The sequence below is a fragment of the Mustela nigripes genome, chromosome 11, assembly GCF_022355385.1.
Source record: "Mustela nigripes isolate SB6536 chromosome 11, MUSNIG.SB6536, whole genome shotgun sequence".
Taxonomy (NCBI): domain Eukaryota; kingdom Metazoa; phylum Chordata; class Mammalia; order Carnivora; family Mustelidae; genus Mustela; species Mustela nigripes.
Window position 1 is genome coordinate 17,019,142 of NC_081567.1, and position 22,675 is coordinate 17,041,816.

Here is a 22,675-nt window from a genome sequence, read left to right on the forward strand (position 1 = left end):
CTCTGGCGGCCCGCGGTCTCCCATCTCTCTCTCTCGGTCTCTCTCTCGGTCTCTCTCTGTCTCTCTCTCTCTGTCTCTCTCTCTGTCTCTCTCTCTGTCTCTCTCTCGGTCTCTCTCTCGGTCTCTCTCTCGGTCTCTCTCCTGCTCTCCCTGCCCCTCCCTCCCCACATCCTGAGTTGTCTTTGGGGAACCGGAAATTTGGGGGATCGGAGAGATACTGGGAGGCTCAGCCACTGCCGCCTAGAGATAATGGGCGGAGGGGGGCTGAGGCTGGATGGGGGTGGGGGATCCCAGAAGCCCCTGCGTCTTCCTCCTGCCCTCTGTGTGCTGCACACAGAGACGGAGGAATTATGTCTCCTTTCTGGGCCTCAGGGCTCCCTTCCGTGGGCTGGGCCTGACGAACGAGCTGCCTCGCGGGGCTGGTGAGAGCAGCCAGTCAAGCAGCCTGGGCAGAGCAGGGAGGGGCTCAGGGGGTTGGGGACGAAGGACAGGAGGCAGCGCAGGTGCAGGGCGGTCTGCGAGTGAGGCTGGCTGCAGCCGAGAGGGGCTGAGAGCCCCAGAGGCTCCCCGGGGCCTTCCTCTCCCTGCCCGGCATCCATCCCTTCTCTACCCCAGCGGGCTTCCGTCTTGAACAGCCGCTGGGTCAGACTTTCTCTCCGCGGGGCCTGTCTCTACTCCCTGCTTTAATCCTCACGACACCCCAGTGAGGTGGGCGCCATCATCAACTTTATTTTGCAGATGGGGAAACTGAGCACAGAGAAGCTGAGTGACCCACCCAAGGTCACACAGCTGGGAACCCTCCACGGGGCCAGGACTCTGAAGGAAAGGGGTCGTGGCCACAGTCTGGATGTGCTGTAGCCAGTGCCCGTTCGAGGCAGTGTGAACTCGCCTTAAACCCTGGGGAGAGAAAGTCGTTTTCTTCTCAATTCCGAGTTTGGTTACAGACAGAGGCTCTTCTGGGTGCTGCCCTTTGACACCCTGAGACACTCGGGGCTGTGCCTTTCCCCATAGAGAAAGAAGCCTCAAGCTCAGGGCCCGTGAGCAGACAGCACTATGGACTTTAAGTTGACTTGATTTTGCTGGATTTGTTTGAACTTAGGGCAAGCAGCCCTGGCTTTCCATTTAGTTGCCTTGGAAATGAATTTCAGGTTATTTATTTTTTTATTTATTTAGTTAAAAATAGAATTAAAAAAAATTTATTTGATACAGAAAGAGATCACAAGTAGGCAGAGAGGCGGGAAACAGCCTCCCCCCCTGAGCAGAGAGCCCGATGTGGGACTCGATCCCAGGACCCTGAGATCATGACCTGAGCCAAAGGCAGAGGCTTAACCCACTGAGCCACCCAGGTGCCCCTGGATTTCAGTTTAAAAAGGAAGTCATTTAGAAGAACCCTCATGAGAAAATTGGCTCGGGCAGCTATGACTGTGGTGAAAAGTCCTACGTGTCGATTCAGGCCCTCCCAGCCAGGCAGAGCTCCTGGCCACTCAGTGGCAGGGCTGGGACCCTAGCAGCCACCGCACAGGCTGCGGGAGCCTGAGAGGCCGTCCGGCTCCGTCGGAGTTCCTGGGAGCAAGCACTAGACTCCAACAGGGCTGTTTGGTTCAGAGATGCGCTGGCAGGGGAGGCAGGCCCGGAGGATCCTGGGAGAGGGCTAAGCCGGCCTGGATGCCCAGCAGGAAGCGAGGGATGGTCCTGCAGAGCAGGCGGCGGCTGGCTCTGGGGGTGCCCAGACATCTGGCTGCTGGCTTGACCCCTAGCTGTGCCCCCCAGGCCCCACGCCCACGTCCGGACCACCCAGAGGTTGGGGAGGAGGTTTTCCCCATAAAGGAAGCAGGGCCCCACAGAAGCAAGGGTCTCCCGACCACTGACCTGGGGGTCAGGCAACCCTAACCTCCAGACCTAACTCCTGCTCACCCCTGGGCTTGCTTGGAGCTCCTTACCTGCTCTAGGCCTCAGTCCACCCCTCTGCTGAGTGGGGGTGAGTGAGGGTGACGGGGCCCAAGCAGATCGGTGTTTTTTTTGTTTTTTTTGTTTTTTTTTTTTTTATTAGCATGTAATGTATCATCAGCCCCAGGGGTACAGGTCTGTGAATCATCAGGCTTACACACTTCACGGCACTCAACCATAGCACTTACCCTCCCCAGTGTCTGTAACCCAACCATGTTCTTTGTTTTTAAGATTTCATTTGTTTATCTGGCAGAGAGAGACAGAGACACACAGTGAGAGCAGGAACAGAAGAAGGGGCAGAGGCAGAGGGAGAAGCAGGCTTCCCGCTGAGCAGAGAGCCCGATGCGGGGCTCGATCCCAGGACCGTGGGATCATGACCTGAGCCAAGGGTAGACGCTTAACAACTGAGCCACCCAGGCGCTCCAGATCAGCGGTTTTTAAACCGTGCCAAGGAGCTAATTCAGAGATTCAGCAGCTATTGGATGTGTGGAGACAAATACGAGAGTTTGATGCGTGTCTGTTGACTCAGCCTTTCTCTAGGAAAATATAGTTTATTGTTCTAATTTGTTTTTTTTTATTGTAAAAGAGAATGATACATTTGAACCCACAAAGCAAGTTTATGTCAATGGAAGACGAGGCTTTCTCTGTTTCTTGCACACAGGGCTACTGAGAGCGCTGGAGCCTTCCTCCCCGCGAGGGCTCCCGAGCCCAGCCTTCCGGCTCCTGCCTACCGTGCAGCCGCCAGGCCTGCCCCTGCCTCCAGGTCTCTGTTCTCCCTCTCCGGGGTGCCTGGAGCTCTCGCACATCCTCAGGGGCCCCAAGCTCCTGTCACTGGGATCTCAGATCAAGTTCCCCTTCTCCGAGCCCTTCCTGTCTATTCCCTGTAATCTCGGGCCCTCCCAGTCACCCTATATCTTGCTACCCCACTGAATGGGGATCATCAACGTCGACCTTTTCGTGTGTTCAGCGTCTGTCTTTGTGCTCCCCAGACTGGTAGCTGCCCTCCTCACCTCTGTGGCTCCGGGGCCTGGAGCTTGACATGGAGTCCATGCCTGGCAAGTATTGTCAGAATGAACCAAGTAAGAGAAAGAGCCTAAGACAAGCTGGCCAGCCTCTTATGTGACAAGTTCCCCTCCGCCACCCCCCGACCCCCGTCCTTGCCATCCTAGCAAGTGGTACCCGACCAGCCCCTGGCCCGGTGGGGGTGGTGGTGGTGGTGGTGGTGGTGGTGGTGGTGGGGAGCATTGTCTAAAGGGGAGAGCAAACTGGTGGCCCACCGCAGCGTTGAAATGCTTTTCTTTTTTTTTTATTGTGGTAAAAAAAAAAAAGCACACATAACAGAAAATTCAACCATCTAGGCATTTCTCAGGGTACAGGTTGAATTGTGTTAAGTGTATTCACGTCGCCGTGCAACAGATCTCTAGAACGTTTTCTTCTTGCAAAACTAAAACTCTGTATGCATTAAACAACACCTTCCCATGTCCCCCCTCCCCCAGGCCCTGGCAGCCACCCGACTGCTTTCTGTTTCTATGCGTTTGACTACTTTAGGTGCCTCGCATAATTGGAATCGTGCACTGACTTTCTGTGTCTGGTTTATTTCACTTAGCACGTCCCTAAGGTTCACCCGCGTTGTAGCAGGTGACACGGTTTCCATCCTTGCTAAGGCTGAAAGCTATTCCACTGTGTACGTACACACCATATTTTGTGTGCCCACTCATCCCCTGGGGGACTCCTGGGCTTGCTTCTACCTCTCGGCTGTTGTGAATGATGCTGGTAATGAACACAGGTATGCAAATCTCTCTTCCAGACTCCACTGTCCATTCTTTGGGGTACTTCCCCAAAGTGCCCTTGCTGGATCACTATGGTAATGCTATTTTTCTTTTCTTTTCTCTCTCTCTCTCTTTTTTTTTTTTTTTTAAGAATGGCACACTATTTTCTGTAGTGGCTGCCCCATTTTACCTACCCCCCCCCCCCAGCAGGGCAGAAGGGTTCCAAGTCCCCTGAATCCGTGCCAACCCTTATTCCTTTCTACTTACTTATAGTAGTCATCTTAATGTATATGTGGCGATATTTTATTATTTAATCTGCAGTGGCCTAATGAATGACGTTGACGATCTTTTTTTTAAAAAATATTTTATTTATTTATTTACTTACTTACTTAGCGTGCCGACAGTTAGGTAAGAGCCAGAGGGAGAGGGAGAGAGGGAATCTCAAGTAGTCTCTGCGCTAAGTGCGGAGCCTGACGCAGGGCTCCATCTCACAACCCTGAGATCATGACCTAAACCGAAATCAAGAGCCGGATGCTCAACCAACCGAGCCCCCCAGACGCCCCTGAACATCTTTTTATGTGCACGTTGGCCATTTGTATATTGTCTTTAGAGACATGTCTCTTCTAATTTTTTGCCCATTTTAAAAATCTTAGTTTTTTGGTGTTTTGTTGTTGGCTTGTAGGAACTCTTTATATATATTCTGGACATTAACGCCATTTCAGATATATGATCAGTGGATATTTTCTTCCATTTGTGAGTTGACTTTTCACTCCATTCATTTTGTTCTCTGATGTGCAGAAGCTTTGACATTTGATGTGGTCTCACGCACTTAATTTTGCTTTGTTCCTGACCCTTTTGCATCGTAACCAAGAATCATCGTGCATCCAGTATCATGAAGCTTCTTTCCTGTTTTTGACCCCCACCCCAGAATTTTATAGTTTTAGATCTTTTATTTGATCTTAATTCATTTCAAGTTCAATTTTGTATATGGTGTGAAGTAAGGTTCCAACTCTCTCTCATTTTATTTTATTTTTTTGCATGTGGATATCCAATTTTCCCAACACCATTTGTAGAAAAGACTGCCCTTTCCCCATTGAGTAGTCTTGGCACCCTTGGTGGAGGTCATGTGACCATGTATGTGAAGGCTTATTTCGGGACTCTCTATTCTATTCCTTTGGTCTCTATGTCTGTCTTTATGCCAGTACCACATTGTTTTGATTATGGTAGCTTTGTAATGAGGTTTTTGTTTTTGTTTTGTTTTGTTTTTTAAAGATTTATTTATTTATTTATTTGACAGACAGAGATCACAAGTAGGCAGAGAGAGGCAGAGAGAGGAGGAAGCCAGGTCCCTGCTGAGCAGAGATTCCTGATTCGGGGCCTGATCCCAGGACCCTGGGATCATGACCCAAGCTGAAGGCAGAGGCTTAACCCACTGAGCCACCCAGGTGCCCCTGTAATGAGTTTTGAAATCAGGAAGTGTGAGACTTATTTCTCCTTCTTTTTCAAGATAATTTTGGGTATTTGTGGTGTCTTGAGAGTCCATATAAATTTAAGATGGATTTTTTCCTATTTAAAATTTTTTTTTTTTTTTAGAGAGAGGCTGTGAGGGGCACCTGGGTGGCTCAGTGGGTTAAGCACCTGCCTTTGGCTCAGGTAGGTCATGATCCAGTCCTGGGATCGAGTCCTGCATTGGGTTTCCTGCTCAGCAGGGTGTCTGCTTCTTCCTCTCCCTCTGCCTGCTGCTCCCCTGCTTGTGCTCTCTCTCTCTGTCAAATAAATAAATGAAATCTTATTAAAAAATAAAATCTTAAAAAAGAGAGAGAGTGTGTGTGTCGGGTGGGGGGCAGAGGGAGAGGGAGAGAGAATCTTAAGCAGGCTCTATGCTCAATGTGGAGCCCAACTCAGGGCTCGATCTCATGACCTGAGATCAAGAGTCAGGTGCTTAACTGATCGAGCCACGCAAATGACCCTCTATTTATAATTTTTTTAAAAATTAGTTGCTCTATCAATTAGAATTAAATTTGGTTGTAAGTAACGAAGACATGACTACAGCAGCTCAGGCAAAATAATAGTCTAATTCTCTTGGGTGTTAAAAATAAAAAAGACTGGAGGAGGAAGGTGTCTGGCTGGCTCAGTCAGTGGTACAGGCAGCTCTTGATTTGAGGTTGTGAGTTCGAGCCCCACGTTGAGTGTGGAGGTTACAAAAAAAAAAAAAAAAAAAGACTGGAGAAAGGCATCAGGGTCTTTGTACAAATTAGAAAAAGATGCTCTGTTTCCCAGAAACTTTATTCCCGCTTGTTGGAAAACTGTTGTCATATGTTGATTTTGTTCAAATAAGAATATTCCAGACAATGGCCAGGGTATACAGATCAGCCATGTGAGAGCAGAGGGCCTGTGGACACAGTGTCCTGTGAGGCGAGCCGTCTAGGGAGACGAGCCAGCTTCACGGCCTCCCCGGGGGCCATTCCGTTCCACAGCTGCATGGTTCGCCATGATATGGGTGTTCCTTCCTGAATTCTCCAGGGGTGGACATTTAATTGATTGATTGATTGATTGATTTGTAATTTTATTTTTTCAATTTATTTAAATTCAATTAATTAACACAGAGTGTATTATTAGTTTCAGATTCATCAGCTGCATACAACAAGTGCTCATTCCATCCCGTGCCCTCATTAATGTCCATCACCCTGTGACCCTGTCCCTCCACAGGGATGGACATTTTAGTATATGTGCTGCCGAAGCGAGCACAGGGATGGACATTTTAGACAGTTTTCAATAATTTGCCAAAAAAAAAAAAAAAGCCACAGTGAACAACCTTATACACAAGCCATTTAACCATACGTGGGAGTATCTCTATATAACGAATCCCTAGAAGTGGAGTCACTGGGTCAAAGTGAACAAGCATGTGGGATTGTGATAGATATTTCCAAATTCCCCTTCGGGGGAGGGGGCGGGCTGTCACCCCCACAAGCAATAATCCGACAGCGCCTGTCTCCCCACATCCTTGCCAACTCAGAGCGCTATTGAACTCTAACTTTTTGCCAAACTGTCAGGCATCTAGCTGCATTTTAATTTGCATTTCTCTTTTCATGAAGAAAAGACGAACATCTCTTTGTGTGTTTAAAAGTCATCGTATTTTTTTCTGCGATCCATCTGTATATACTGTCACTTTTTTTTTTTTCCAGGTAGTTTTTTCTTGTTTATTTCTAGGAACGCTTTACATATTAGGAAAATTAACTCTTTGTTATTCGAGGGAGCGAATATATTTTCCCGGTTTGTCACTTTCCCAGTTTGGCCCTTTTTATAAAAATGAACAAACAGATCAGAACAAACACAAAGACCTCTGCAGTGTGACATGCGCAGCCAAGTACCAGATCCGACGTGTGCAGCTTGGTGAATCATCACAGAGCAAGCCCCCTCTCCCTGTGTTAGTTCTCGACTGCTGTTTATATCACCCGGCCTTTTGCTACGAGAAGTATTTTTGTTTTGTTTTTGTTTTTTAAATTTTTACATAGTGGTTTATTGTTTCCATTTAAGTCTCCAATGTAATTTGTCCTTGGCGTAAGGGGGGAGGCACGGAGCAGCCTTTCACTTACTATTATTATTTTTTTCAGGTGGTAAAACCTGGTCCCCAGCGCCATTTAGTGACTAATCTGTGTTTTCTGTACTCATCTGAAATGGTGTCACATCCTCAAAATTCCCCTGACCTGTTTTTGGATTTTCTGCTCTGTTCTATAGCACCTTTCTCTTCATGGGCCGTTTCTGCTGGTGGTCTTGGACCTGGAGGACTACTTCTACGCTGTTTTACACAGAAGTTGTAGTTGTTAGCAGCTTGGACCTTTGAGTCCTCAGTTCGAATTACTGACTCCAGCAGCAAGCGACTTCAACTCTCTGCCTCAGTTTCTTCATCTGTAAAGTGGGGACAATAATAGTACCTACCTCAGGGCGCTTGGCTGGCTCAGTGGGTTAAAGCCTCTGCTTTTGGCTCAGGTCATGATCCCAGGGTCCTGGAATCAAGTCCCGCATCGAGCTCTCTGCTTCAGCAGGGAGACCGCAAAATAACAATAAATAAATAAATAATAAATAATAAATAATAGTCCTACTTCTTAGGGTCATTGAGAGGATTAAGTAATTTAATGTGTTATGTAAAGTGCCTAGAACAGTGCCTAGAACAATGTCTGGTATATAATACATCCTAAGTGTTAACCATTTATTTCTATTATTTAAAGCCATTAAAAAAAATACTTTCTTGTTTCACTTTTCATTGCGGGGAGGGCAGGAAGGGGCAGAGGGAAAGGGAGAGAGAGGATCTTAAGCAGGCTCCACACCCAGCGAAGGGCTCAATCTCGTGACCCTGAGATCATGACCTGAACCAAAATCAGGAGTCTGATGCTTAATTGACTGAGCCACCCAGGTGACCCTTATTTTATTTCTTTTTTTTTTTTTAAGATTTATTATTATTTTTATTTGACAGAGAGAGAAATCACAAGTAGGCAGAGAGGCAGGCAGAGAGAGAGGGGGAAGCAGGCTCCCTGCCGAGCAGAGAGCCCGATGCGGGGGCTCCATCCCAGGACCCTGAGAACATGACCCAAGCTGAAGGCAGAGGCTCAGCCCACTGAGCCACCCATGGGCCCTTATTTTATTTTTTTAAGTAAGCTCTGTGCCCAACATTGGGCTTGAACTCACAACCCTGGGATCAAGGCAGGCAGGCTCCACTGACTGAGCCGGCCAGGAGCTCTGAAGGCCATTTTGAATCCTTCCATCAGCTCTGTGCTCTAGGAAGTATTGTTAACCCCAGTTTTGGACGAAGACATGGAGTCTTGGCGCTGAGAAGTGACTTGCCCGGGGCCTTGGCGCCCAGCTGACTGGCTCTGAAAGGGGTCTTCCCATTCCTGAGCCCCACGCCTTCGGGTCTGGCTGCCTTGAGCAGTCAGACTTTGGGTTCCCTTGAGTGCGAAGGGCCTCCTCTTCCTCCCTCTCCCCAAGCCCAGCACGGCTGTGGCCGATCCTCAGAGAGGAAACGTCACAGAGCCCCAGCTGTGGGACGGGGGTGGGTGGGGTGGGGGTGTGTCGGGGGGATGTGGGGGTGTGGGATGAGGCTTCACCAGGCGGCTTCAGCACCAGGTCCCCTTCGAAAAGGCCTAGGGGACCCGGGGGGAACGGGGACCTTCACAGCTCAGCCCCTTCTCCAGGGCTTGCCTAGCCACTGCAGGGAAGCCAGGTCTCCGAGGAGGCAGGGGCCCTCTCTGGGCGTCCTGGGGGTTGAAAAGAGACCCCCATGGGGCGCCTGGGGGCTCAATGGGTTAAGCCTTTGCTTTTGGCTCAAGTCATGATCCCAGGGTCCTGGGATCGAGCCCCGCATCGGGCTCTCTGCTTGGCAGCGAGTCTGCTTCCCTTTCTCTCTCTCTGCCTGCCTCTCTGCCTACGGGTGATCTCTGTCTGTCAAATAAATAAATAACATCTTTGAAAAAAAAAAAAACAAAGAAAAGAGACCCCCAGTCTGTCAGTCCCCAGCTGTGTGGGGTGGGGGGCGGAGGCCTCTACCTCTCTGGGCCTCAGTATTCTTATCTGTATAATGGGCAGCTTGTACCGGGACGTGAAGCAGAGGATGTGCGTGCCCAAGATTGGCCTGGAGCGTTGATCTGTGGTGGCCTCTTCACTCGAGACATCAAAACACGTGTTCTGCTTTCTACCATCCCCCCCAAAAGCAGCTGGGAATGGAGACGCAGAGCCCAAACCGCCAGTTCAAAGCGTTGTGCCAGGTGCGAGCAGAAGGGCCTCGGGCGGGGAGGCGGGTGCGCGGAGCCGAACCGCCGGGCGCTGGGACGGCCACGCAGACCGGACGTTGGAGCTGGCGGAGGTCTTCCTCCGTACCTCTCCTGGGGGTCCGTCCGTGAGGGGAGGGGGCGGAAGGAAGTGCAGAGACAAAGGTCCCCAAGGGGTTTGGTGTTGTTGAGGGAAAGGGGGACCGGTGTCCCTCCCTGCCGCTGGCTTTGTCCGGGCTCCTAGTCACTCCGCCAGATTTGGCAAATAAAAATCCCAGATCCAATATATGGGACATACTAGTTATCCCCAAACACGATTCGTTGGGTGTCCAAAATTCCAGGTTAACCCATGTCCTGTGGCTCATCCGACAAGCCCACCCACGGGCATGAAGGGGACGAGGCAGAGAGTGAACGGGAAAGCACTTGCTCGCGGGGGGAGGCAGGGGTATCCCACATCCGCTGCATAGTGAAGGAGCCTTCCAGAAGTCTTTGCAGGCTCCGGTGGGGACCCGGAAGGTAACTTGGGGGAATGGCTGGCTGGCGCCTGCCACCAGGGAGAGGCTCCCTCTTCTCAGGGGTGACGTGACCTGGGAGTTGTGGGCTGGCGCCCAACTGAGCCTCAAGCAGGAGGCCTGGGGAGCCAGAGCAGAGCGAGCACGGAGAAGCCTTGAAGCTGCAAGAGAAACCACAGCACTCCTGTCACCCAGCCGCGGGGCAGGTGGCAGGGGGTGGGGGATGGGGCCAAAGCAGCCCCAAGCTCAGCTCAGCCCCAGCCGCCCCCTCCCCACCACCGACCGGTCTTGTCACTCTAGGGGGCTCCTACTCACCCCTCAGTGGCCCCAAGGGCCTGGGGTCCATAGGCCAGCCCACAGGCAAGCCTTGAATGACACCATGTTCTCTAGTGGCTGGGACTCAGTCTTCGACATGACCGAAACCTCACCAGTTTGGATCGCATTTCCCCAAACCCAGCTCGATGGTATCTTCAGAGGCTTGGGGAGGCAGAGTCAAGACACTGGTGTTCAGCAGGAGGACAAGGTTCCACGGTCTTCTGCTCTCAGATTGTGGGGACTGCCCTCCTGGCTCCATACACGGGACCCTTGTCCTCAGATGCTGGAAGGTGAGGCGCGGGCGCCGCTGAGAGTGGGGCCTTGCGAAACACCAGGGGTGGCATGAAGGAAGAGACCGGGGAGAGGCGCTCGTCGGGACCTTGACCCCAGGTCCCTGGGGCGGGAAGTGAGAGCTGGCCGAGTGTTCACGGAACAGGCCGAAACGTGCAACATTTCAACAACACTTCAACAACACTCCTTTACCTGCAGTGGGTGGGCTCGGTCCTAAGTGCCTTCTAAGCAGCAGTTCCCTTAATCCTCCCAAGAGCCCTTGGAGGCAGGACTAGTGTCCTCCGCACTTGGCCATCAAGGGCAAGGAGCGGCAGAGAGGTTAATTTAAACGGCTCGCCTGGAGCACCTGGGTGGCTCAGTCGGCACAGGTCATGATCCCAGGGTCCTCGGATGGAGCCCCTCATGCATCGTATTGGCTCCCTGCTCGGTGGGGAGCCTGCTTCTTCCTCTCCCACTCCCCCTGCTCGTGTTCCTCTCTCCCTGTCCCTCTCTCTGTCAAATAGATAAATAAGTAAAATCTTTTAAAAAAAATGATTTGGGGCGCCTGGGTGGCTCAGTGGGTTAAGCCTCTGCCTTCGGCGCAGGTCATGATCCCAGGGTCCTGGGATCCAGCCCCCCATCGGGCTCTCTGCTCCGGGGGGAGCCTGCTTCCCCTTCTCTCTCTCTGCCTGCTTGTGATCTCTCTCTCTGTCAAATAAATAAATAAAATCTTAAAAAAAAAAAAAAAAAAAAAAGATTTGTCCGAGGTCACATATCCAGGAAGGAGCAACTCTCAGTTCTCAGCACTGAGCGCGAGTGGGAAGCTGGACCCCGGGCTGTTCAGCCAATACGCAGGATAAGGGTTGAGATTTTCCACAGGGCAGGCCATGCACTGGGATCCGGCATGAGTGTGGCAACAGAACACCACTTCTGCTCTCGCAGAACACGTGGTCCAGAGGGAGAGACAGACACCAACGGTTACAGCCCGGGGTACACAAATCAGTGCTGGGAGATGAGCCCGGGGACTGAGTGAGTGCTGTGGGCCCTGCCCTGTTATCAGCCAGGCTTACCTCTTCCTCCTCGCAAAAACCGCTCAAGGTATCATTGGCCCCATTTTGTCGCTTGAGTAAAGTGAGGCATAGAGAGATTCAGTAATTTGCCTAAGGTCACAGCAAGGAAGTGGCAGATTTGGGACTCCCAAATCTAGGGAAGTGTGCAGTTCTGGGAGGGTGCATAACCCGGAGGGCTTCCCAGAGGAGGTGCCGCTGCCTTGAGTTGTATGGGACAGGGGATTGGTCCATGGAGAGGAGGGCGTTCCAAGCAAAGGAAACCACCCACAAAGGCCCAGAGGCTGACCAACCTGGCAAGCCGGGGAGGCTACACGTAGCCTGGCCCAGAGTTCACCCCAGGATGGGGAGAGCTGGTGCCTTTCCCCAGAGGACTGGCCCCTGCTGGCCCTTCTCAGGGGCTCAGGCTGGGCTGGGCTCAAGGTGCAGGACTGGGCCCAGGGCAGGGACTCAGACTTGCCCGGCCCTTGAGACAGTGTCGGTGCTGGAATGCCCATCGTGGTGACAGTCCAGCTGCCTGAGTGGGACACCCTGCTCTGTCCTTTGCTGGCTCTGTGACCTGGGGCAAGCCCCTTCCCCTCTCTGAGTCTTGATTGCTCAGCTATTAAATAGGGACACCGGTGTCTCATGGGCTTTGAGGAGGTTTACATGTCTTAGTAGACACAAAGGGCTCTGAGCAGGGCCTGGCTGAAGTCAGCGCTCTGGAGATGCCAGCTCTTACTAACACCGCGACTGTCCACCTGCCGAGTTCGCGGCTTTCACTTAGGCTAAGGGAAGCCAGTGGTGGTTACGGGGCCCACTGCCCCCCCAGTCACCCTGCCCACATCTCAGGATTCAGCCTCACCAGCCCCACCAAAACCTCACCACAGTGAGGACCGGAGCCCGGTGGGGGTGGCACAGGTGGGTCTGGCAGGGGACATGGAGGCTCCCAGCAGTCGGGGATGGGGGGAGGGGTGGGAACCAAGAGAAGTGGTGACTAAGACAGGAACCTGAAATGCACTCACACAGAGAACTCCCCCAGGAGGTGGGTTCTTTCATTCTGGCTCCGGTGAGTGACTCATGCGGGGGCAGGTACGGAAGGTTCTAGGGCGCCGGGGGAGATGCTCATCCCTCCCAAGAGGCCGGTTGCACAGTGGGCTGTGGAGGGCTGGGGGTGTCTCCCAGATTCCAGGGTTGGGGAATGGATAGGCCCTGTGCCGAGCGGCCTGGAGTCAGAAAGACCCGGGTTCAGATACCAGCACTGTTGCTTTGTAGCTGCGTGATCTTGGGCAAGGGTCTTCCCCTCTCTGGGCCTCAGTTTCCTCTCCTGTAACATTAGGCTAATTAAATCCACCTCCTGGCGCTAAACCCTTCCTGTCGTGCTTTCTTGGATGTTAGTGACTCCCCACCTCAAGGACCTGCCGTGGCTCCCCCGTGCCCACTCAACGAAGCATAGCCCTCCTCTGCCAGGAGTCGGCGGGGGCTGGTGGGGGTAGGTAAGGAGCAGACACTTTTGTGGAATATGTGCAGACTCTGTGCACCCTTCATCTTTTTTAAACCTCACACAAATCTGTTTCACAGCCAAGAAACCAGCCCCACACGGATGTCCAAGTTGCCCAGGGCAGGGGTGGGTTTCAAACCTTTAAGTGTCCTTCTCTGCCCAGAATCCCTCTCTGTTGGCTACCTAGCCTTGTCCTGTTAACAAAATGGCAGGACTTCAAAGCAGGTATGAGGTTATCACAGAGAAGAACGGAAGGGAGGAGAGAAACCAGAAATCACACCGCAGGGTCCACCAACTCCCAAGTAACTTTCCAGCCAGTCTGGCCGGCTGCGGCACCGCCACTAGGAAAACGCAGTGGGGAGCCCCCCACTCCCTTTTAGCCAAGCTGAACCTCGGTGACCCAGACAAGTAATAACTTACATTTCTGTTACATGGCGGGTTTGCTGGTGGTGGTGCGCCATACCTTTCATGTGTGCATCAACTTATTTATAAAGACACCAGGCCTTGATGATTTCAAAGAAGAATTTAGCTGATCTTCCGAAAATTTAAACTGACAAAAGCAAAGGTAATTCTAGTGTTACTTAAACCATTCCAAGACATAGAAAAAGATAGAAGCCCTCCACTTTATTTTATTTTTTAAAAGATTTTATTTATTTATTTGAGAGAGAAAGAGATCGAGAGCCTGAGCAGGGGGAGTGGGAGAGGGAGAAGCAGACTCCCTGCTGAGCAGAGAGCCTGGTGCGGGGCTTGATCCCAGGACCCCAAATCATGAGCTGAGCCAAAGGCAGATGCTTAACTGACTGAGCCACCCAGGTGCCCCTATTCTTATTTTTTAAAGAGTATTTATTTATTAGGGGGGTGCCTCGGTAGCTCAGTTGGTTAAATCCAATATCAAAAGAATACCATAGTTTGAGCAAATAGAGCTTATCTCAAGAATGCAAGACAGGTTCCATATTGAGTAATTCATCAACATAATTCTTTACGTTACACTGAAAGAGAGTAACATTGGGATCATATCAATGGATGCTGAAAAAATTCAATTGCTTTCTTTTAAGAAAATCTACTACAAAGGGGCCCCTGGGGAGCTCAGTCAATTAAGTGTCTGCCTTCAGCTCAGGTCATGGTCTCAGGGTCCTGGGATCGAGCCCCATGTCGGGGCTCCTTGCTCAACAGGGAGCCTGCTTCTGCCTCTCCCTCTGCCCTGCTGCTCCCCCTACTTGTGCTCACTCTCTCTCTCTCTCTCTGTCAAATAAACAAATAAAATCTTAAAAAAAAAAAAAAAAAAGAAGAAACTACTTAAGTATCATAAAGGTTCTTCGACCAAACTAACACCAAACACCATGCTAGATACAAAAGCCATTTCCCTTAGAATCAAAACAAAACAGTTTTTGGAGGTTCAGTCAAAAGACACCGGGATAAAAAAAAAAACAATGAAATGCTCACTACTGAGAAAGAAGAGATAAGGCAGCTTGATATTGTAAGAGATCGTTGGCTAGAAATAGAAAAAGGAAAAGAGGGCGCCTGGGTGGCTCAGTGGGTTAAAGCCTCTGCCTTCTGTTCAGGTCATGATTCCAGGGTCCTGGGATGGAGCCCCGCATCGGGCTCTCTGCTCAGCAGGAGCCTGCTTCCCCCTCTCTCTGCCTGCCTCTCTGCCTACTTGTGATCTCTCTCTCTCTCTCTGTCAAACAAATAAATAAAATCTTAAAAAAAAAAAAGAAAAAGGAAAAGATTTCATCCACATTTCTATTATTAGGGGAACACATCTAACGGAGAAGGGGTAGAAGCTCCACGAGGAGAAAACGGTGTTGAAGGATAAAGAAGCGCTCACATCAGGACCGGGGGCAAGTTAAAAACATCAGAAAAGCACGTATGTCCCCATGTGTCATTCCAACCAAAATACCAACGGGGCCTTCAAAAAAATCCGATCACTCTACACGACATTGCACACGCAAAATGCCACAAATCTACAACCATGGCAACTAAATAAACAGCCCAGAAATAGAACCCGTTATCTTATGGGAGTCAAAATCATAACAAAATCGGAAATTCAATTCGGTCAGAAGAGGCCAGTTTACTTAGTAACTGAGGCCAACACAACCGGCTGTCCATTGGAAGAAATAAATAAAATTGGATCAGTACCTCATTCCAGCAAAAAGTAGGTTAAAGATGAATTAGAACTTGGGACGCCTGGGTGGCTCAGTCTGTTAAGCGTCTGCCTTCGGTTCAGGTCATGAACCCAGGGTCCTGGGATCGAGTCCTGCATCAGGCTCCTTTCTTGCTGGGCGGGGATCCTGCTTCTCCCTCTGCCTACCATTTCCCCTGCTTGTGCACTCTCTCTCTCTCTGTCAAATAAATAAACAGAATCTTAAAAAAAAAAAAAAAAGATGAATGAACCCTTCATGAAAGTCTTAGGAGAACACTTAGGGAACTATACTTAAAATCTACGGATTGGGGGGGCACCTGGGGGGCTCAGTGGGTTAAGCCTCTGCCTTCCACTCCGGTCATGATCCCAGGATCCTGGGATCGAGCCCCACATTGGGCTCTCTGCTCAGCAGGGAGCCTGCTTCCTCCTCTCTCTCAGCCTGCCTCTCTGCCTGCTTGTGATCTCTCTCTGTCAAATAAATAAATAAAATCTTAAAAAAAAAATCTACAGATTGGGGATAATTTTCAAATCCAGAAAAGAAGCCCAGAGGCCAGCGAAAGTCTTCCAGATGAATCTATGTTAAACTCAAGAGGGAAGATTATGGGAAAGGTACCCAAGCTAAGTTAAAGGATGATTTCCATGTGCAATCCCGGCACATAAATGAACCAGCCTGTACAGACAGCAAAAGAAAAATGGCAAAATCCAAAGAGCAAGTCAAAGTTCGGATGAATTAGCACTTTATTCTGAGCGGTAGGCAACGAGGAATGTCTGCTTGGTTTTAGGGGACACGCACTGTCATTTTTGCTGATGGAGAGACAAACTCTTAATCGGTCTTTTAGAAAGAAATCTGGCAATATCCCATACTATGCATTTGGAAGATCTTTAAAAATTTACTTTATTGGGCTATGGGAGAATGTGATCCACCAAAACGAAAGAGTCAATCAAGTTTGAGAAACGTTATTCAATACAGGAGTAGGCGCTCCAGTAGAAAGGAGGGAGAGAGACTTTTCCTGGAAATGATGAGAGGGGACAGACCCTGGGACAATCCTGCAAGAGGTCCGAAGATTCGTGGGCTCATCTTGGAACGGGGGTAAGAGGGGCGTCCCTCTAACCCTTTCCTAGAAGATTAAATCTGGAAACCATTTAATCAAACCAAACCTCTTGAGAAACAAGAGATTGGGGTTGGATTCATAGTAAGTACATGGCTGATTCCACACAAATAAGAAAAGGAAATTCCCTACGCTTAGAAAATAAAAGGTCGTGCGGAAAGGAAAGGTAATCCTAATTTCCTACATGGCTCAGCTAATATAATAATAAATAGCGAAAAATAATATTCAATAAGATTCTTGGATGGACACACCCATGTTTTCCATCAAATTCAGGAAGTTTTCAGGGGCGCCTGGGTGACTCAGTCAGTTAAGAGGCTGTCTTCGGCTCAGGTCATGATCTTGGGGTCCTGGGATTCAGCGAGGCATGGGGCCTCCCTCCCCCTCTGCACCTCCCACCTCACCCCCCCAAACCACTGTCAAATGCAATTACTTTGGGTGGGGCTCCGCTCCCAGCAGGGGGGAGGGAAGCGCGTGACAAGGCCTCGGCCAATCAGAGAACCGCATTGCCCTGTCCATGTGATTGGATCAGCGACGGGGACAGCATCCAATCAGAATCAAGCACACACCGGGAACGCACCAACCAGGACACCCTGCCTGGGACCCGGACTCTCACGCTCTTTCCCGCTGGGCGTCGTTCTGGAGAGGATGGAGGTTGTGGTGGCTGGCAGCCACTCTGCGCCCGGAGGAGAGAGGTGCGAAGTCCAGGAATGAGTCTTCCCGGAAGAAATAGAGCAGTTGGGGAAAGAAACCTATCCTGGTGTCACAGCTGAAGCCTTTGCATTAAGCTTCACCTGAAGTTGGTTCTATTTAGGGACCTTTACTTCTTTGTTTTCACATCAGCGACTTTGAGTTGGGTTTTCTGTTGTTTCGGGCCAAATGGGCGCTGGTGAATACTCTGGTAATCTCGGCTTCAGAAGTGAGCGTCCATCCCCTGGAAGGGCTCAGTGGCCTCTCGTGATCAAGGTCATTTGTTGGTCAGGACTGTGTCTGTAAGGCAGATACGGGTGTTTCAGGGGTCTTGTGGAGTAAATTTCTCTGGATATCGGTTAGAACTCCTTTATTTGCAGGCTACAGTCACCAGACTCAAATGGATTTATGAGCATATTCATGCTTGGACAGAATCTCCCCACGTGGTGGCCAGGTCCAGCCTTGCATGACACAGACTTAGAAAAATCTAATGAAAAGAGAACACTTTTGTGTTAGGATAGGTGTAATAAAAGGCCAGGAGCGGCTTCGCTTGGGTTATATGTCCTTGTCTGAGCCAACTGCTGTGGCTCAGGGGATGGAATGTGCTAGTTGACCAGACCTGGGTCATGTGGCCACACCATGGAACCCATGCGGGGTGGGGTGGGGGAAGAATCAGTCCCACCTGAACCACATGGATGGAGAACATGGAAGGGAAATTTGGGGTGCTGGCAACCAAAAGGGGGGGACGAATGGGTCAAAACGGGCAAAAATAGCAGATGTCTACTCCCTCTCACACTATTCTTTGCCTCCCAGGGTCCTTATCGGAGCTGTAATTAAATATAACCCAGGGGCACCTGGGTGGCTCAGTGGGTTAAAGCCTCTGCCTTCAGCTCAGGTCATGATCCCAGGTTCCTGGAATCGAGCCCCACATCGGGCTCTCTGCTCAGTGGGGAGCCTGCTTCCTCCTCTCTCTCTCTCTGCCTGCCTCTCTGCCTACTTGTGATCTCTGTCTGTCAAATAAATAAAATCTTAAAAAAAAAAATATATATATATATATAACCCCAAAGCCTCCACCTTCTGGAGGCACCCTCTGTTTCCCTCTAATATCAAAAGAGCCCCCTTCCCATATATTAAGGACAACCATATATTAAGGACAGCCCCTCCTTGATCTTTCCGAGGATTTCCAAGTTGGGGCTCATGGTCTCCCGAGTCAGGCCGTGACCAGCCTACTTCTTTTTATTCTTCTTCTTGTCTTTATTGAGGTATCCTTGACAAATAAAAACCGTATATGCTTAAGGTTGTATAACTTGGTGTTTTGAGATAGGTGTACAGCGTGAAATGGTCACCACAAGCTAATGTATGTGTTGTCTCACACCGTGTGTGTGTGTGTGTGTGTGTGTGGTGAGAACACCTAACATAGGCTCCCTTAGTAAATCTCAAGTGTACACTACGGTATTGTTGATTACACAGACTGCTTATTCGACTGTCCCTGTACACTCCCGGCCTCTGGAACCACCATATGCTTCTCCCCTTGTTTGGTTCCAGATGAAAACTCCTGAAGTTCTCCATTGCCCTCTTTCTCCAAAAACCAAGGCTGGGTTGATGAACATTCTCCTCTCCTCAACTGCCAGTAAAGAACTGGAAATATCCCCCACATTTCCACCCCGAAATAGGACTAGATGGGGATAGGGGGTAAGGTTCTACATTTTTGAGAGAGAAATGCTGCTTGGGGACTCTCTCCCTCCACGATGTAAGTAGGTTGAGTTGTCATCTACTGCCTTGCCTGAGGGTGTAATGGACTTTGAGGCTGCCCTTTAAAAAAAAATTATTTTATTTATTAGAGAAAGAGAGAGTGCATGTCGCGGGGGCGGGGGGAGCATGAGTGGGAGGTGGGGGAGGAGCAGAGGGAGAGGGAGAAGCAGATTCCCTGCTGAGGCCGGAGCCCAACTAGGGGCTCTCTCCCAGGACCCAGGGATCCTAACCTGAGCCGAGTGCCCAGGCTGCCATTTCGATATGCCTTGTCTTGGCACGCTTAGCTTTCACTAGCAAGTAGCTAGGAAAACCTGCATAGAACTCAAGGAGCGGGGCGCCTGGGTGGCTCAGTGTGTTAAGCTGCTGCCTTCGGCTCAGGTCATGATCTCAGGGTCCTGGGATCGAGTCCCGCATCAGGCTCTCTGCTCGGCGGGGAGCCTGCTTTCTCCCCCCTCTCTCTGCCTGCCTCTCTGTCTGCTTGTGATCTCTGTCTGTCAAATAAATAAATAAAAAAAAATCTTAAAAAAAAAAAAAAGAACTCAAGGAGCATGTTGGGAGAAAAAGGAATACAATTCCTTCCCTTCTGAAGTTCAATGTTACTGGAGCCTTTTTGATGGACTGAGTCTAGCCTGGATACTATGGGCAGGAGAAACCACTAAGTGCCCTTGAGAAGGCACTTGCCAAGAGCAAGGGTAGGTGACCTAGGCTAAATGGAAGGACCTAAGGGGTTACCAGGGTTGGTCCGGTTCTGATACAGTGTGTAGGAGCGGCTGGAAACCCCTCTGGTCAAGCCCCTGGGGCATGACAGAGCCGGTTGGCAGGGAAGTTCAGGAGTGACCCTAAGCGGCAGACAGAAGCAGCGTCAGCAGAAAACCAAGGCCCCCTAGTGGTAAGTCCTGGCATTCTCAGACGCATTGGCAGTTCGAATTTTTATTTTATTTAATTTTTAATTTTAATTTAATTTTATTTATTTTTATTATTTTATTTTTATATTTATTTTATTTATCATATTTATTTTAAGTTTGTTTTAATTTTTATTTTATTTATTTTATTTTATTTATATTTTAAATTTTAGGTATCTGTACACTAAGGCTCGTGAACCACGGATACTGTTTGCATTTGGAGATCTCCACTTCCCCCCTTAATATAAACCCACCAAAGTGTTCTGTGAAGTCTTTGGGTGTCCACCCTCATCATTGCAGAGAAGTGATAGATGTTTTGAAATGACAGGGTTTTTCTCTAACGTATCCTAGATAAAATTCTTGGGGACGAGTCCTTTCCCCTCTGATCTAGCTTGGGTAGATTTGTTTTTCTCATTTCTTATTTTCTTTCCTATTTTTCTTTTACGCTCACCCCATTTCATAGATAAGTATGTAACTTAATTAATATCTGTTTTCCTCTTTAGCAAGTAAGCTTCAGGGACTAGGGATTGTGTCCCCCATTCCCCAAATAGTCCATCATTTATTTGACAGAGAGAGCGAGAGCGAGCACACAAGTAGGGGAGCGAGAGGCAGAGGGAGAAGCAGGCTCCCCACAGAGCAGGAAGCCCAATGTGGGGCTCGATCCCAGGACCTGGGATCGTGACCTGAACTAAAGGCAGACGCCCAACTGACTGAGTGCCCCAGGATTATCTGTCTTGTTTGTTGCTATATCCTCAGCCCCTGGAATAGTATTGGGTATTCACTTATTAAGCTGACAAATCCATCGGGAGCCTCTGTCCTGTGGCGGGCCCTCCCCGAGGCATGGGGGGGATAGCAGTTGGCCAAACACTGACTCTGTTCTTACAGAATTTCTGTGCTAGCAGGCAGAGATGGGGACAAGCATGAACACGGAATCGGGAGTGGTGGTGAGCACTCAGCGCCCGACGAAGCTAAGGAAGGGGCTTCTGCTCCAGGAAGTTTTCTCTGATGGCCCGATATTTGAGCAGGGACCCGCAGGAGGGGAAGCAGGAGATTTGGGAGAGTCCTGGGCAAAGGTACGGGCTCCAAGGGGAGAGCATGCTGGGGGGTCCTCGCAGCCAGGCCAGTGTGGCTCTGAGGCAGCACAGGGGAGCGGGGGAGGGGATGGAGTGGGACCTTGGAGGCCACTGGAAGGACTTCCACCCTAACTGGTGTACGGAGCTACTGAAGGGTCTGGAACGTGAAGGTAATACATTTCTTGCTGAATATATGTGGAATCATGAAACTTCCTTTTTTCTTTTTTTTTTTTTAAAGATTTTTATTTATTTATTTGACAGACAGAGATCACAAGTAGGCAGAGAGGCAGGCAGAGAGAGAGGAGGAAGCAGGCTCCCTGCTGAGCAGAGAGCCCAATGCGGGGGCTCGATCCCAGGACCTGAGGCCATGACCCCAGCCGAAGGCAGAGGCTTTAACCCCACTGAGCCACCCAGGCGCCCCGAATCATGAAACTTAACCACCACTACACTTTGCCTTCAACTCTGCCCGTTCAGCTTCCTCTCACCCGGCCATGCCCGTGGCACTGAGAACTCAGAATCCTCCGGTTTTCTGTTTTCGGTGAGCTCCCGACACCCCCAAACTTGATGAGCTTCCCAGTCCTGCACTTCCCCAGCACCCAGCCTTGAACATGAGTAATGTCTCCACCCTTCCGTGGCTGGCTGCCCGAGGACAGCGATGCCATCAGGCCTGCTCACCGCCGTATCTCGGGAGGGACGCAGAAGGTGCTCAGTAAGTATTTGCTGGGCGGTGACCGGGTAAAGCAGCTACTGATTTACTACGTTCCTCTGGGCTTTGGCTTCTGTCTTCCCAGTCTGAAGCTGGACACCGGGCCAGGGACGAGCCGTGGCCCCTTCCCTCCCAGACCCTGGTCCTCCTTCCTGTTGTCTTCCAGACTCCTCCAGGCCCCAGGAGGCGTGAGGAACTTGCTCTCAGACTCTGGAGACCTCACTTTAGAAAATCTGTTAGGCTTTCAGCTCAAGAGTCATTGTGTGCCCCCATATATATCTGAGATAAGACAGCCACCCCACGGTCATTTTTCTAGACTTTTGTTTATTTTATAGCAATTGTCATCATTAGAGAAGTAAATAACACATTTAAAAACCTTCTCAGGGCCAAAGGATGCCAGAGTATTTACAAACATATGGGGTAGCAGTGGCAGGACATGAGGGGCTAGGGCTCGGGAACTGGGGCTCTGCCCAGGCCCTGAGCCAGGCTCGGATGCTGATGCTAACCACCGAGACGGTCCCACCGGCCACAGCGTGGGCTCAAGGAATATTGGCAGCCTTGGGGATCTCTCCGTGGGCCTGATGGCAGGCCCTCTAGCTAACCTGTGGCCCTGCCTCCCGCCCAGGGGGCTCCCCACACCCCACAGGCCAGCTCAGAGGGGCCTCTGGGAAGCACCAAAGGGCAGGGGCAGTGTGGGGGCCCAGGGGCTGGGACAGAGATCAGGGATGACCCGGCCTGCCCCGGGTGGGACAGAGAGAGAGAGAGAGAGAGAGAGAGACACACACACACACACACACACACACACACACACACCTTCACAGAAGAATCGAAAAGAGGAAGATTTTTTTGTGTGTTGTCTTCTAAGTCTTTGTGTCTACGGTGTTATTAATTTTTTGCTATTTGTTTCTTCGACAGTGACATAAACTGAGGTAAACGTCTGTGACCAACACCTCTCCTAAGGGGCAAAGGGTCCCAACCCAACTAGCAGAGGGGGGCACCAGCAGCAGCGGGGGGCGGGCGGCCCGACCTCGAGGGAGCGGGCCTGGCTCGGGGCGGCTCCCGGCGTCGGGCCATTGCTGCCCCTCCCTGTGCCTCTGAACGTAGGGGCCGGGCTAACTAACTACAGTCCCCTTTCCAACTCTAACATTCTAGATACTACGATGAGGGAGAAACTCCCA